We start from the raw sequence: 15,990 nt of genomic DNA, 5'->3' as shown, positions 1-15,990 counted from the left end.
CTTTTGCCCACATCTTGAACATGCTTATTTCCTTAACCTGGTGCCTAATATGTGTATTACTCAAATATTTACAAATGTAGTGAGAAAAGATGTCAGACATTGCTAATAACCAGAAAAGTTGGGCTCTGGTTCTACTATTGTCATCTTGAGGTACACTTGATCTCATCTGCAAAACTAGAAGACCCTTCAGATTGCTTCCAAATCTATAAATCTAGTGTTAATGTCCTTTGCAATCCACAAAGTACTGTGACATCACTCAAGTCACAGACTGTTACATCTGATTCTTTTTTATTTTAATAATTTTTTTATTTATTCATTTTAGAGAGGAGAGGGGGAGAGAGAGAGAGAGAAAGAGAGAGAGAGAGAGAGAGAGAGAGAGGAGAGAGACAGAGAGAAGGGGAGGAGGAGCTGGAAGCATCAACTCCCATATGTGCCTGGACCAGGCAAGCCCAGGGTTTCGAACCGGCGACTTCAGCATTTCCAGGTCAATGCTTAATCCACTGCGCCACCACAGGTCAGGCACATTTGATTCTTATAACTGATCAACATAGATTTCTGCTTAGAGATTTAAATTTATCCAGAATGTACTGTTGTGTTCAACTGAAATGAACTTAAAAAAAATTTTTTTTAATTTATTGCCTGACCAGTGGTAGCACAGTGGATAGAACATTATTAACCTGGGACGCTGAGGTACCAGGTCTGAAACCCTGAGGTCCTCAGCTTGAGTATGGGCTCATCTGGCTTGAGCATCGGATCACCAGCTTGAGTGCAGTGTTGCTGGCGTGAGTGTGGGATCATAGACATGATCTTATGGTTGCTGGCTTGAAGCCCAAGGTTATCGTCTTGAGCAAAGGATCACTGGCTTGGCTGGAGCCCCCCTACCCCGGTCAAGTATGAGAAGCAATCAATGAACAACTGAAGTACACAACTATGAGTTGATGCTTCTCATCTCTCTCCCTTCCTCTCTCTCTCTAAAAAAAAAAAAAAAAAAAAAAGAATTTTAAAAAATTTATTGATTTTAGAAGGAGCAGAAAGAGAGAGAGAGAGAGAGAGAGAGATCAATTTATTGTTCCACTTATTTACGTATTCATTGATTGATTCCTGTATGTGCCCTGACCCAGGATTGAACCTACAATCTTGGTGTATTAGAACAACATTCTAACCAACTGAGCTACCCGGCCAGGGCTGAAATGAACTTTAATATATTTTTTTTCATTTTTCTGAAGCTGGAAACAGGGAGAGACAGTGAGACAGACTCCCGCATGCGCCCAACTGGGATCCACCCGGCATGCTCTGCCCACCAGGGGGCGATCCTCTGCCCATCCTGGGCATCGCCATGTTGTGACCAGAGCCACTCCAGCGCCTGAGGCAGAGGCCACAGAGCCATCCCCAGCGCCCGGGCCATCTTTGCTCCAATGGAGCCTTGGCTGCGGGAGGGGAAGAGAGAGACAGAGAGGAAAGCGCGGCGGAGGGGTGGAGAAGCAAATGGGCGCTTCTCCTGTGTGCCCTGGCCGGGAATCGAGCCCGGGTCCTCCGCACGCTAGGCCGATGCTCTACCACTGAGCCAACCGGCCAGGGCCTGAAATGAACTTTAAAAGGCAAAATATCACCCTGGCTGGGTAGCTCAGTTGGTTAGAATGTTGTCCCAACATGCTGAGGTTGTAGGTTTTTTGTTTGTTTGTTTGTTTTTTATAGTGACAGAGAGAGAGTCAGAGAGAAGGATATAGATAGGGACAGACAGACAGGAGCGGAGAGAGATGAGAAGCATCCATCATTAGTTTTTCGTTGTGACACCTTAGTTTATTGATTGCTTTCTCATATGTGCCTTGACCTTGCGGCTGCAGCAGACCAAGTAACCCCTTGCTTGAGCCAACGACCTTGGGTCCAAGCTGGTGAGCTTTGCTCAAACCAGATGAGCCCGCGCTCAAGCTGGCGACCTAGGGGTTTCGAACCTGGGTCCTCCGCATCCCAGTCTGATGCTCTATCCACTGTGCCACTGCCTGGTCAGGCGAGGTTGTGGGTTTGAATCCCGGTCAGGGCACATTACAAGAATCAACCAGTAATGTCATAAATAAGTGGAACAATAAAAGTTGATCTCTCTCTCTCTCTCAAAAATCAATAAATTTTTAAAAAGCAAAATATCTATAAATGAATGAGGCCTGACCTGTGGTGGCGCAGTGGATAAAGCATCGACCTGTAATGCTGAGGTCGCCGGTTCAAAACCCTGGCCTTGCCTGGTCAAGGCACATATGGGAGTTGAAGCTTCCTGCTCCTCCCCCTCTTCTCTCTCTCTCTCTCTCTCTCCCCTCTAAAATGAATAAATATAAATGAATGAACTTGGACCTGCATTGTATAAGACAATTTTAAGCTCAGAACAGAGAAAAAACCTAGAAGACATCCTAGAAAAAGGAGTTTTGAGCCCAATAGCAATCTGATTTATTTGCTCACAACTCCTTGAGCCCTTGTTTATAAATCTATTGGAAGCACAGTAGCTTTGTTCCCAATGACTATGTTTAGAATTGATTAAAGCTTCTCTGTTTACTGAATTACTACTGAAGACATTATGTAAAAAGACACTATATAGCCTCTTTTTAAAATATATTTTTTTATTTATTCATTTTAGAGAGGAGGGGGGTGTGTGTGTGGGAAGGAGCAGGAAGCATCAGCTCCCACATGCGCCTTGACCAGGCAAGCCCAGGGTTTCAAACCGGTTACCTCAGTGTTTCCAGGTCGACACTCCATCCACTGCACCACTACCTGGTCAGGCTATATAGCCTCTTTTTAAACTTACTAAATCTCCCTTTGTTCAAATCCTATCTACTTCCAAGGCTCAACCCAAATACCTTCTCTTCCATCCTTTCCTAAAAGTATTTCTACCTCTTGTAAATTTTCAAAACAACATTCAGCTGTATAGTTCAGTGGGCAATGAACAATTAGGCATATATGTACAGTCTCCTAATATTCATTATCTTGAGCTGTTATTTAAATCTTTTTGTTGTTGTTGTTATTTAAATCTTTTGTATTGTTTAACTTTATCTCCATTTGTGTCTTTTTTCTTTTTTCTGAACAGGTTTTATCACACACAGAGGGGATGGGGTTCAGTCCTTCTTGGCTGCTGCCTTCCTCATGGCTGCGAGGACATTGCTCAGCTCCTCTCTCTTCCTTGTGGCACAGATGTGTGTCCCCACCCTCTTCTTGATGGATTTCAGGGCTCCCTTGTCCTTGAAGACCTTGAGCAGCTCCATGATGCAAAGCCACAACCTCTCAGATTGTGTCCCACACAAACTTAGTGTGCTTGGCGAGGTGCCTGTGGCAGCAGCTGTGCCTTGACTTGCTCACGCTGTTGGTCACATGTGGCCCTTGTGGAGGTCCATGGCTAAGTAGTAGCACAGAGTCATGGCTTCTACTCCTTAATGGCTGCCATAACGGAAGGGCTTCCATTTATGACTTTTCTCCTTTCCTCTCTTCTTAAAGGGCTAGAACCCTGCATTTGGCTTCTAATTCACCCCTTTCCTTTAAACCCCAGTACTTAACCCAGTGCAGTTCTCACAATAAACACTCAATGTTTGTGGATTTGATCTGCCCAGGAGATTAGGTACCCATTCTTAATAGGAAAGGGGCCATCTTAACAGTGGAGTAAATTTCAACATCTCCAGGCAACACAGAGAAGGGAATAATCCAGACTGAGTCACCAATAAGTGCTAAATATGAACAGATACTTTACATAGATTAGTTTATTTACTGTCACAAGGACCCTAAAAAGTAGACTTTTTTTTGAAGGGTCCAAGTTAACATTTATTGTGCACTTACTGTAGGCAACTGCCAAGTCCTCAAAATGCTCAGCAACACAATTTTACCTGAAAGAACTGCAGAAATATATCACCTATATACTATTATTATTTTTTTTAGATTTTACTTATTAATGTTTAGAGAGAGAGAGAGGATGACGGGAGGAGCAGGAAGCATCACCTCCCGTATGTGCCTTGAGCAGGCAAGCCCAGGGTTTCAAACTGGTGACCTCAGTGTTCCAGGTCAACTCTTTATCCACTGCACCTCCACAGGTCAGGTAATATATCCCTATATAAAAACAATTTAGCCTGACCTGTGGTGGCACAGTGGATAAAGTGTTAACCTGGAACACTGAGGTCACCGGTTCAAAACCCTGCGCTTGCCCGGTCAAGGCATATATGGGAGTTGATGCTTCCTGCTCCTCCCCCCTTTCTCTCTCTCTCTCTCTTTCTCTCTCTCTCATTCTAACTCTCTCTCCTCTCTAAAAAAAAAAAAAAAAAAAAAGAATAAATATATAAAAACAATTTGGTAGAAACATAAAGGAAAGAATAATTTGAGTGAGAAAAAGATGAAGTATTGGGATGGATATTTCAGCATAAGTAATGGTTCAGAGGTGTGAAAATATGGTATGAGGCTTTTAAAAAAAATTTATTGATTGATTTTAGAGAGAAGAGAGAAAGAGATAGAAACATTGCTTTGTTCCTGTATGTCCCCTGACTGGGGATCAGACCCATAACCTTTGCATTATAGGATAATGCTCTAATCAACTGAGTTATTCAGCCAGGAAAAGCTTTTTTCTTTTTTCTTTTTCTTTTTTTTTTTAGATGAGGAATCAGTTCTAAAAGATTAAGTAATTTGTACAAGGGGCTACAATAGTAAATAATGGAGCTGGTATTTGAATTTGGTCTGTCTGACTGGAAGCTTCCCTTTCCCTCACTTCTGTATTGCTCTCATTACTAAACTGCTTAGATACTCACTGTAGTAGGAAGCTAAAACTTGAAGAGGTCTGGCATCCTACATCTGTATCTAAAAGGTTCACTGTTCTGCTTCTTCCTGTGAGGACACCTTTGAGCTTTCAAATGTTGACTTATTGCTGAATAGCACCTTAAGCGGAGCAGACAGAAGACCCAGAGGCACCCACTCCCAGAGATGACAGGGGTAAACAGGGGACTAGGAAAAATTACCCTTTTTTTTTCAAACAAAGATTTCAGAAACTTTCCATTCAGAATATGGGTTATTTTCATTTTCTCTTTGCTTACCTACGTGTCCCAATATTCCCACAGAAAACACAAAAAGTACAGAAAAATTTCTGCTGACTCAAAGACTGGTAGCTTTAGGGTGGTTTTATTCCAGAATGTCCTGGATCTTCAGAAAGAATTCACTCAACTCTAAGGAGAAAATACTATAGGCTGTAGCTATCCACTGAATGTTTGTGTTCCCCTCCCCCAAATTCATATGTTAAAACTCTAACCCCAAACATGATAGTAATATGAAATGGGACCTTCGGGAGGTAATTAGGTTTATATGAGATCATGAGGTACAGCCCCCATCATGGGATTATTGTTCATGTAAGCAGAGAAAGAGACTAGAGCTTTCTCGCTCTCAGCCACATAAGGACACAGCAAGAAGGTGGTGGGCCATCTGCAGGCCAGGAAAAGGGCTCTCACGAGACTGAATCTGCCAACACTTTGATCTTAGATTTCCCAGTCTCCCTAACTGTGAGAAATAAATGTTTGTTGTTTAAGCCATCTAGTCTATAGTGTTTTTTATAGCACCCCAAACTAAGACAGGCTGTAAACCCTTTTCCTTCTCTGATGGAAATTAAACCAATTTCTAGAAATGAGCCAGCAACTTTGGAATTGCCCTCTTGTCTAGGATTCTAGGGGAACCAGAGGTTCTCCTTAGGCAAGGCCTCCCTGGATCTGAGAACTTGTTGTTGTTGGCCAGAGGGGGGAGAACAGTTTAAGAAACATGCTCTGAGAGGTTCTGTTCTTTTGTCCCTACCTTTCTCTGACCTCTCCAAAAATATTTGAGAGAATAGTCACAATGAAAGATTGGCTTAGGATAACAAGAACATTTGGAAGCCCTAGACTCTACAAATGGGGAAGGATTGTAGAAGTCTTTAGTTCTTCCTGTTTGCCTTTTGTAACATGGATGCTGTGGCAGCCCACTGTAGGTCATAGTTAATTGCTAGAAAGTGAGCTGCAATGTTCTTCCCCATCCTTTGCTGTGCCCTTTAGGGTTTTGAGGAAAGAGTCTGCCACCATTTCTAAACAGGAGCTCCTCATTACATTTCTCTTTTCTAATCTAAACAACCTCAGTTTTCTGAGTTGCTGTACCCAGGTACCCTTACCCACTCCTCTCACCCTTGGAGGAAACTCTCTTGCCTGTCCATATCCTTCTTAAGGTGCACAGAACTGGATAACCCTGCATAGTAGGATGATCAGTGAAGCGGATGGTGGGAACACTTACCAACAAGCTTTGTACACTGTTATATAGAAGGAATGTCTAAGGTGACATCAGCCTGATCGGGCAGCTGGGTCACACCCATCTCATGGTACACATTCATTTGGTCAATGGGAGCCAGCAGAAGTTCTTCCATGTTAGTTAGCATCATGAGACACTAGAGTTGGGCCAAAGAGAGGCTGAGGGTGTTCTTATCAATGAAGAATCTTTAGAAAGATGAGCAATTTTATTGTTCACCTCCATTTGATGTCACTGTCTACCCTGTAGTGTCTACCTGAGGCATCTTAAATCTTTGGGACTGGGAAAGTGGGGGAAGGGGAAGTCAGTAGAGGGGAAGTCTTTGCTAGCTTTCAGAGTTAAAAGGTTGAATCTGCCCTGGCCAGATAGCTCAGTTGGTTAAAGCATCGTCCCGATGCACAGAGGTTGCCTGTTCGATCCCCAGTCAGAGCACATATAGAAACAACAGATTAATGTTTCTGTCTGTCTCTCTCCTTCCTCTCTCTTTAAAATCAATGAATAAAAAAAAAATTTTTAAGTTGTAATTTAGCCTGACCAGGCAATGGTGCAGTGGATAGAGTGTCGGACTGGGATGAGGAGGACCCAGGTTCGAGACCCCAAGGTCGTCAGCTTGAGCGTGGGCTCATCTGGTTTGAGCAAAGCTCGCCAGCTTGGATCCAAGGTCGCTGGCTTGAGCAAGGGGTTACTCAATCTGCTGAAGGCCCACGGACAAGGCATATATGAGAAAGCAATCAATGAACAACTAAGGTGTCGCAACGAGAAGCCGATGATTGATGCTTCTCATCTCTCTCTGTTCCTGTCTGTCTGTCCCTGTCTATCCCTCTCTCTGACTCTCTGTCTCTGTACAAAAATAAAATAAAATAAAAAGTAAAAATGTTGTAATGTATGCTTTTGTTTATTAAGTGTCAATCACTTAATAATAAGCACCAAGCGAGGTACTGGTGATATAATGGTAGGCATAATAAACATGGAGTTTATAAAATCTGGTGTGGGAGCCTGGCCTGTGGTGGCGCAGTGGATAAAGTGTCGACCTGAAAATGCTGAGGTTGCCGGTTCAAAAACCCTGGGCTTATCCGGTCAAGGCACATATGGGAGTTGATACTTCCTGCTCTTTCCCCCTCGTGTCTCCCTTCTCTCTCTCCTCTCTCAAATGAATAAATAAAATCTTTTTTAAAAATTTAAAAAAATTAAAAAAAATCTGGTGGGGGAAATATATTAATTATATAATCACATAAATATATAATTCAAAAATATGATAAATACTTTAAAAGTAGGAGGTTCTATAAAAATACATAATAGAAAACCTCATCTAGTTTGACCTAGTCTTTAAATCCTTAATGAGGTGACTCTTGGGTTTTCATCTTCAAAGGAAGAAGATGAGTTAACTGGGCAAAGGGGGTGGAATCATTTATGATTAGTAAAAGTATTATATCTATGCAGATAGAATAGTGTTTGAAGGCCCCAGGCAGCACTGAGATGATGAGGTTGGTTCTATCACAGTTGGACACAGTAACATACATCAGGCTGTCAGGAGAGGGGTTGGTCGTTTGAGGGATGGATAGCATAGGGCATTTATTCCAGTTGGACCAGATGGTGGAGAGAAAAAACCTCGCCCTCACAACACAATATCAGTATCCCTACATGATGATGTTCACTTTTAAGAAACTTTTTTTTTTTTTTAAATTTTATTTATTCATTTTTAGAGAAGGGAGAGAGAGAGACAGAGAGAGAGAAGGGGGGAGGAGCTGGAAGCATCAACTCCCATATGTGCCTTGACCAGGCAAGCCCAGGGTTTCGAACCGGCGACCTCAGCATTTCCAGGTTGATGCTTTATCCACTGCGCCACCACAGGTCAGGTGATGTTCACTTTTTATCAATATTGACTTCAGATTAATCTGGCAACATGTTCCTTCATTACCCTTGTTGACCCCAAGGCCATGTTTTTTTCTTTTCTTTTTTTTTTTTTCGTTTTTACAGAGACAGAGAGTCATAGAGATAGGTAAGGATAGACAGACAGGAACGGAGAGAGATGAGAAGCATCAGTTGTCAGTTTTTTGTTGCGACACCTTAGTTGTTCATTGATTGCTTTCTCATATGTACCTTGACCGTGGGCCTTCAGCAGACTGAGTAACCCCTTGCTGGAGCCCGCGACCCTGGGTCCAAGCTGGTGAGCTTTGCTCAAACCAGATGAGCCCGCGCTCAAGCTGGCGACCTCGGGGTCTCGAACCTGGGTCCTCCACATCCCAGTCTGACGCGCTATCCACTGCGCCACTGCCTGGTCAGGCCCAAGGCCATGTTTTTATTTTTATTTTTTGGGTTTTTTTTTTTTTTTTTTCTGAAGTTGGAAATGGGGAGGCAGTCAGACAGACTCCCGCATGTGCCCGACCGGGATCCACCTGGCATGCTCACCAGGGGGTGATGCTCTGCCCATCTGGGGCATCACTCTGCTTCAACCAGAGCCATTCTAGTGCCTGAGGCAGAGGCCATGGAGCCATCCTCAGCGCCCGGGCCAACTTTGCTCCAATGGAACCTTGGCTGCGGAAGGGGAAGAGAGAGACAGAGAGGAAGGAGAGGGGGAGGGGTGGAGAAGCAGATGGGCGCTTCTCCTGTGTGCCCTGGCTGGGAATCAAATCTGGGACTCCTGCACGCCAGGCTGACGCTCTACCACTGAGCCAACCAGCCAGGGCCAAGGCCATGTTTTTAAAACAATAATTTTAAATTGATTTTAGAGAGAAAGAAAGAAAGGGAGAGAGAGAAAGAGAGAGAGATTGACTTGTTGTTCCACTCATTTATATATTCTTTGTTGATTCTTATATGTGCAACCTTGGCATATTAGCAACTAACTGAGCTACCTGGCCAGAACCTCAAGGTCATTTAAAAAATTTTTAATTTAGCCTGACCAGGCGGTGGTGCAGTGGATAGAGCGTCGGACTGGGATGCTGAGGACCCAGGTTAGAGACCCCGAGGTCGCCAGCTTGAGCGTGGGCTCAACTGGTTTGAGCAAAAAAGCTCACCAGCTTAGACCCAAGGTTGCTGGCTCAAGCAAGGAGTTGCTTGGTCTGCTGAAGGCCTGTGGTCAAGGCACATATCAGAAAGCAATCAATGAACAACTGAAGTGTCGCAATGTGCAACGAAAAACTAATAATTGATTCTTCTCATCTCTCTGTTCCTGTCTGTCTGTCCCTGTCTATCCCTCTCTCTGTCTCTGTAAAAAATAAATAAATAAAAAATAAAATTTAATTTATTGATTTGAGAGGGAGGAAGAGGGCGGGGGGGGGGAGAGAGAGAAAGAAACATCCATTTGTTGTTCCACTTATTTATGCATTCATTGATTGCTTTTTGCATGTGCCCTGACTGGGGGTCAAACCTGCAACCTTGACATGATGAGCTAACCAACTGAGCTATCTGGCCAGGGCCCAAGGTTATGTTCCCATCCCACCGTGGGAAGCACCCCTAGTGGCAGGAGCTGAGGTGAAGAGCTCCTTGGGTGTGGAGTTCCTGTGGCTGCCTGATTCACAATGGCCTAGCAGGAGGTCCAGCTGACTCCAGGAATAGACAGAACAAGAAAGTGACAAGTATGTGAATGCTAGGGATGCCAGGTCAGTCACTTCCTGTTTGTTGTATATCTTTTGGGTTCAGCTCCCAGGTGATAACCAGGACAAAGTTCACAAATCTGAGCTCAGCACTTCTGGGCAGAGAACTCTTTGTCAGTGGTGCCATCTGCAGGGCATTAAGGAATTTGCCAGGAATTTGATGGGATTGAGAGGGGGAAATGGCATCTCCTTCCTCTCTGCCTCAAGCCTCTTAAACTGAGTGTCCCTGGATAACAGCCCTGGTCCTTCATAGGGCTGAAAGACTCCTATTGTCTCTGATCTTGTGGCAGGCAATATTTAAGGGACCTGGTCCTACAAGGCAGGACACTGAGCTGTGTTATCATGTCCTTTCTTCCCTGACAATTAAATGTCATCTGTAAAAAAGAGAGAGAGAGAGAGAGAGAGAGAGAGAGAGAGAGACCTAAATAAATAAATTAAAATGTGTAAAAACAAAAGAGGCCAAGAATGCTGGGTTGTGAAGATATTTAAGCATTTTGACGTTAAAAAAAAAGTGGATGGGCCCTGGCCGGTTGGCTCAGCGGTAGAGCGTTGGCCTGGCGTGCGAGGGACCCGGGTTCGATTCCCGGCCAGGGCACATAGGAGAAGCGCCCATTTGCTTCTCCACCCCCACCCCCTCCTTCCTCTCTGTCTCTCTCTTCCCCTCCCGCAGCCAAGGCTCCATTGGAGCAAAGATGGCCCGGGCGCTGGGGATGGCTCCTTGGCCTCTGCCCCAGGCGCTGGAGTGGCTCTGGTTGCGGCAGAGCGACGCCCCGGAGGGGCAGAGCATCGCCCCCTGGTGGGCAGAGCGTTGCCCCTGGTGGGCGTGCCGAGTAGATCCCAGTCGGGCGCATGCGGGAGTTTGTCTGACTGTCTCTCCCCGTTTCCAGCTTCAGAAAAATACAAAAAAAAAAAAAGTGGATGGGTAGTAAATTGACAATGTTGATGTTAAGGTAAATTATTATTTTTATATCTTTGCCATCTCTTCTTAGGCATTTACTTATTTTTCTTTCTCTGAATAAATGGCTCACTCTTTCTTGGCAGTGGTTCTAGGGTACCACTGGGCAGAGCTGTCACATCCTGGCTTGGGGTGCCCGGCTCCTCATCTTTCCAACTTGGACATATATCTCTAAGCTTTCAAGTCCTTCAAGTCCTCCATTTGCTACCTCTTCTGAAAAAGGCAGGATGGAAATCTGTAGTGCAAAAGGGAAAACAGGGCTAGAAGGTTGAGAGCCTGACTAGTGACAGAACAAGAGATCAAGTGTCTCTCTCTTTTCCCTAGGCCTCTCATCCTGAGACTCACCTTTTCAGGAGATGCTTAAAAAGACCTGGGCTTGCCTGACCTGTGGTGGCGCAGTGCATAGGGCATCGACCTGGAAATGCTGAGGTCGCTGGTTCGAAGCCCTGGGCTTGCCTGGTCAAGGCACATATGGGAGATGATGCTTCCAACTCCTCCTCCCCTTCTCTCTCTCTGTCTCCCTCTCCTCTCTAGAATGAAAAAAAAAAAAAAAAAAAAAAAGACCTGGGCCTGGAAAGAGGGTGAATATATTTTACAAAACTCTAGAGAGTTTATATTGAGTAGAACAATAAAGAATCTGACTTAAAAGGGAAATCATTTTTATTTCCTTGGAGCATTCTGTGGGCCACAAGCATTAACAGGCACTGTGTTTGCTGCTGGAGCAGAAGTGTAGATAATAAGACCCCCATGCTCCCCTAAAAGAATGTTTGGTGGCATTCCATTATAGTCATCCCTGCCATGTCGTACACTTGGTGTCCCATGTCACTAAAGGCTTTGACTACTATTAGTCAACTACCAGTCATGGTCTTGACATATGATTGAAAACAGAGGGTACAGAGGTAAGTACTGAATTTTAGCAGCAAGTTCGATCAGTAACCAAATAAGGTATAAAAGGCATACAATAGTTCAGGATTGTCAGGTGTCTGTTCTAAAGGGAGCTTAAAATGCAGTCAAACCCCCGGCTGATTAGCTCAGTCCGTTAGAGCATCCTCTTGCAATGACAAAGTTGCAGGTTTGATCCCCAGTCAGGGCACATATGAGAAGCAAACGGTGGATGCACAACTAAAGTGAAACAATAAGTGAATGTTTCTCTCTAAAATCAATCAATGAAAAACTTTTTTAAAGTAAATTAAAGACAAATAAACACAAAAATTAGAGTTTGACCTGTAAAAAATGGGAAAACTGTCTGACCTGTGGTGGCGCAGTGGATAAAGTGTCGACCTGGAAATGCTTAGGTCTCCGGTTCGAAACCCTGGGCTTGCCTGGTCAAGGCACATATGGGAGTTGATGCTTCCAGCTCCTTCCCCCCTTCTCTCTCTGTCTCTCCTCTCTCTCTCTCTCTCTCCCTCTCCTCTCTAAAATGAATAAATAAATAAATAAATAAAATTTTAAAAATGGGAAAACTTTTTCTCTAAATTATAGGTTTTCCCTCCTTCTTTTTTTCCCCCATTAAGTGAGAGCAGGTAAAGCAGAGAGACAAATTCTGCCATGTGCCCCAACCAGGATTCACCTGGGAAGCCCCTTAAGGGACGATGCTCAGCACATCTGGGGCATTGTTCTGTTGCTCTAGAAACAGATATTTTTAGCACCTGAGGCAGAGGCCTTGGAGCCATTCTCAGCACCGAGGGCCAACTCGCTCAAATCAATTGAACCATGGCTACAGCAAGAAGAGAGAGAGAGCTAGAACAGAGAGGGGGAGAGGTAGAGAAGCAAATGATTGCTTTTCCTGTGTGCCCGGACCAGAAATTGAACCCAGGACATCCAACTCAGGACATTCACACACCAGCCAACACTCTACCACTGAGCAAACTGGTCAGGGCCTCCCCACTTTTTAAAAAGAAAATATTTCAAGCACACAGAAAATAGGATATTATAACTATGGTGTTGTTCTAGTCACTATAAACATTGTATAACTCTATTGATTCTCACCTCCTGTCATTAAAGTTTGTTCCTACATTGAAAAGGACTGATGTATAACACATAGGATATTGTTAAATGACAGTGTGACTTAAGATTATGTCATAAGACATTATGGTTTCTAACTTGCCTCTCTTGGATTACTCACTCTGGGGGAAGTCTGCTGCCATGCTGAGAGGACTCTCAAGGAACCCTATGGAGAGATCAATGTGAAGAATTAAGGCCACCAGCAAATAACTAGCACTAACTTGCCATGCACATGAATGACACCCTGGAAGTGAATCATTTAGCCCATCAAGTATCAGATGACTGCAACCTTATGAGAAACTAAGAAAAACCATCCAGCCAAGCTGCTTCTAAATTCCTGACCCTGAGAAATTGCAAGAGGTAATATACATTTATGTTGCTTTATTTATTTAAAAAAATCTTTAGTCCTGGCCAGATTGCTCAAGTTTGTTATAGCATCATCCCAAAATGTGAAGGTTGTGGGTTCGATCCCTGATCGGGGCACATACACGAACAGATTGATGTTTCTGTCTCTCACCCTTCTTTCACTAAAATCAATCAATAAATTTTGTGTGTGTGTGTGTGTGTGTGTGCGCGTGTGTGTGTGTGACAGACAGAGAGAGAGAGAGAGAGAGAGGGACAGATAGGGACAGACAGACAGGAAAGGAGAGAGATGAGAAGCATCAATTCTTTGTTGCAGCACCTTAGTTGTTCATTGATTGCTTTCTCATATGTGCCTTGACCGGAGGACTACAGCAGACTGAGTGACCCCTTGTTAGAGTCAGCGACCTTGGCCTCAAGCTAGTGAACTTTGCTCAAACCAGATGAGCCTTCGCTCAAGCTGGTGACCTTGGGGTCTTGAACCTGGGTCCTCCGCATCCCAGTCCAATGCTCTATCCACTGTGCCACCGCCTGGTCAGGCAATCAATAAATTTTTAAAAATTAAAAAAAATAATCTGACCAGGCGGTGGCACAGTGGATAGAGCATCAGACTGGGAGGTGGAGGTCCCAGATTCGAAACCCTGAGGTCACCAGCTTTAGTGTGGGCTCATCTGGTTTGAGCAAGGCTCACCAGCTTGAGCCCAAGTCTTGAGCAAGGGGTCACTCGGTCTGCTGTAGCCCCCTGGTCAAGGCACATATGAGAAAGCAGTCAATGAATAACTAAGGGGTGCCGCAATGAAGAGTTGATGCTTCTCATCTCTTTCCCTTCCTGTCTGTCTTTACCCGTCCTCTCTTTGTCTGTGTCACAAAAAAATAAAAAAATTTATCTGATTCTAGAAAGAAAGGAGAAACATCTATTTGTTGCCCCATTTATTTATGCATTATTGATTGATTCTCGTATATGCCCTGACTGGGGATCAAACCCTCAACCTTAGCATATCAGGACAACAATCTAACCAATTGAGTTAGCTACCTGGATAGGGCCCACAAATTTTTGGGCAATTTGACCTGACCAGGCAGTGGCGCAGTGGATAGAGCATTAAATTAGTATGCGGAGGACCCAGGTTCGAGACCCCAAGGTTGCCAGCTTGAGTGAGGGCTTATTGGGTTTGAGCAAGGCTCACCAGCTTGAGCTCAAGGTGGCTGGCTCGAGCAAGGGGTTACTTGGTCTGCTGTAGCCCTCCCCCCCGCCCCCGTCAAGGCACATGAGAAAGCCATCAATGAACAACTAAGGTGCCACAGTGAAGAATTGATGTTTCTCATCTCTCTTCCTTCCTGTCTGTCCCTCTCTGCCACACACACACACACACACACACACACACACACACACACACAAAGGGGGGGGTTGCAATTTGTTATGTAGTAACAGGTAAATCATAAACACCTATGAACTTACCACCCAAGCTTGTCATCTTAACATTTGCCTTACTACATTTTATTTTCTTAAAAGCAATGTTGGCCTGGACCAGATGGCTCAGTGGATAGAGCACCAGCCCAGCGTGTGGACGTCCCGCTTCTCCCTGGTCGGGGCACATATGAGAAGCAGCCATCTGCTTCTCCCCCCCCCCCCCCTTTCTCTCTTCCCCATTCTCAACTAGTGGCTCCATTGGTTCACATGGCAGCCCTAGAACCGGGTTGCTGGGTTGATACCAGTTGGGGCTTATGGGCAAGTCTCTTTTCCCTTCTCTCATTTAAAAATAAAAAGCAGTGTTCCCCCACCCCAAAATGAAACATTACAGTTGAAAACACTGGTCTTTTAATTTTTAAAAATTAAAAAATATTTGACTTTAGAAAAAGTGAGATACAGGAACATCGATCTGTCCCTGTATGTATCCTGACAGGATTGAACTGGCAAAGCTTGTGCTTACAGGATGATGCTCCAAGCAACTGAGCGATCCAGCCAGGGTAAAATACTGGCTTAATCTTGTGCCCAGAATTCTGAGAAAGGATCATAGCATCCCCTGCACTTATTGCTTGCCTAAAAAGCTTTCCTGCATTGGTTCGCTGTTGTTACCCTGGCTCCAATCTACCTTTCCCTCGTGTCATAGAAACAACAGAGGGACATTTAAGAGGTCCTTCAAACATCTCTCAAGCCGGTCTTTTCTGTGAATTGGGCACTAACTCAAAACTTTTTTTTTTTTTCTTTCTGAAGCTGGAAACAGGGAGAGACAGTCAGACAGACTCCCGCATGCGCCCGACCGGGATCCACCCGGCACGCCCACCAGGGGCGAAGCTCTGCCCACCAGGGGGCGATGCTGTGCCCCTTCGGGGCGTCGCTCTGCGGCGACCAGAGCCACTCTAGTGCCTGGGGCAGAGGCCAAGGAGCCATCCCCAGCACCTGGGCCATCTTTGCTCCAATGGAGCCTTGGCTGCTGGAGGGGAAGAGAGAGACAGAGAGGAAGGAGGGGGTGGGGGTGGAGAAGCAAATGGGCGCTTCTCCTATGTGCCCTGGCCGGGAATCGAACCCAGGCCCCCCCGCACGCCAGGCCGACACTCTACCGCTGAGCCAACTGGCCAGGGCCTAACTCAAAACTTTAATTACAATTTATCCAGTTTAAAAGCCTTGACATCTATCTCCCCCTTGGAATTAGTGGCTACATGAGTGTTGCTGCTAGGCCTATAGTGCTACCCAACAGCTTTCTCAAATATCTATGCAAGTCAGATTCTTCCAGAAGCTAGGAACTATTTTATACAGATGGGACAAAAGTAGGTTTAGTTTTTTCTATGTGATTTTCTATAGCAACT

General features: G+C 44.7%; 1 pseudogene; it reads right to left on the bottom strand.

Annotated features, from left to right (window-relative positions):
• Window positions 1-3,098: 3,098 nt before the first annotated feature.
• LOC136322970 (large ribosomal subunit protein eL36 pseudogene) lies at window positions 3,099-3,398 on the bottom strand (annotated as a pseudogene).
• Between the last annotated feature and the right edge of the window lie 12,592 nt (window positions 3,399-15,990).

Source organism: Saccopteryx bilineata, chromosome 2 (assembly GCF_036850765.1).
Source record: "Saccopteryx bilineata isolate mSacBil1 chromosome 2, mSacBil1_pri_phased_curated, whole genome shotgun sequence".
Taxonomy (NCBI): Eukaryota; Metazoa; Chordata; class Mammalia; order Chiroptera; family Emballonuridae; genus Saccopteryx; species Saccopteryx bilineata.
The sequence above is the reverse complement of the archived record's forward strand: the minus strand, read 5'-3'. Positions and strand labels throughout refer to the sequence as shown.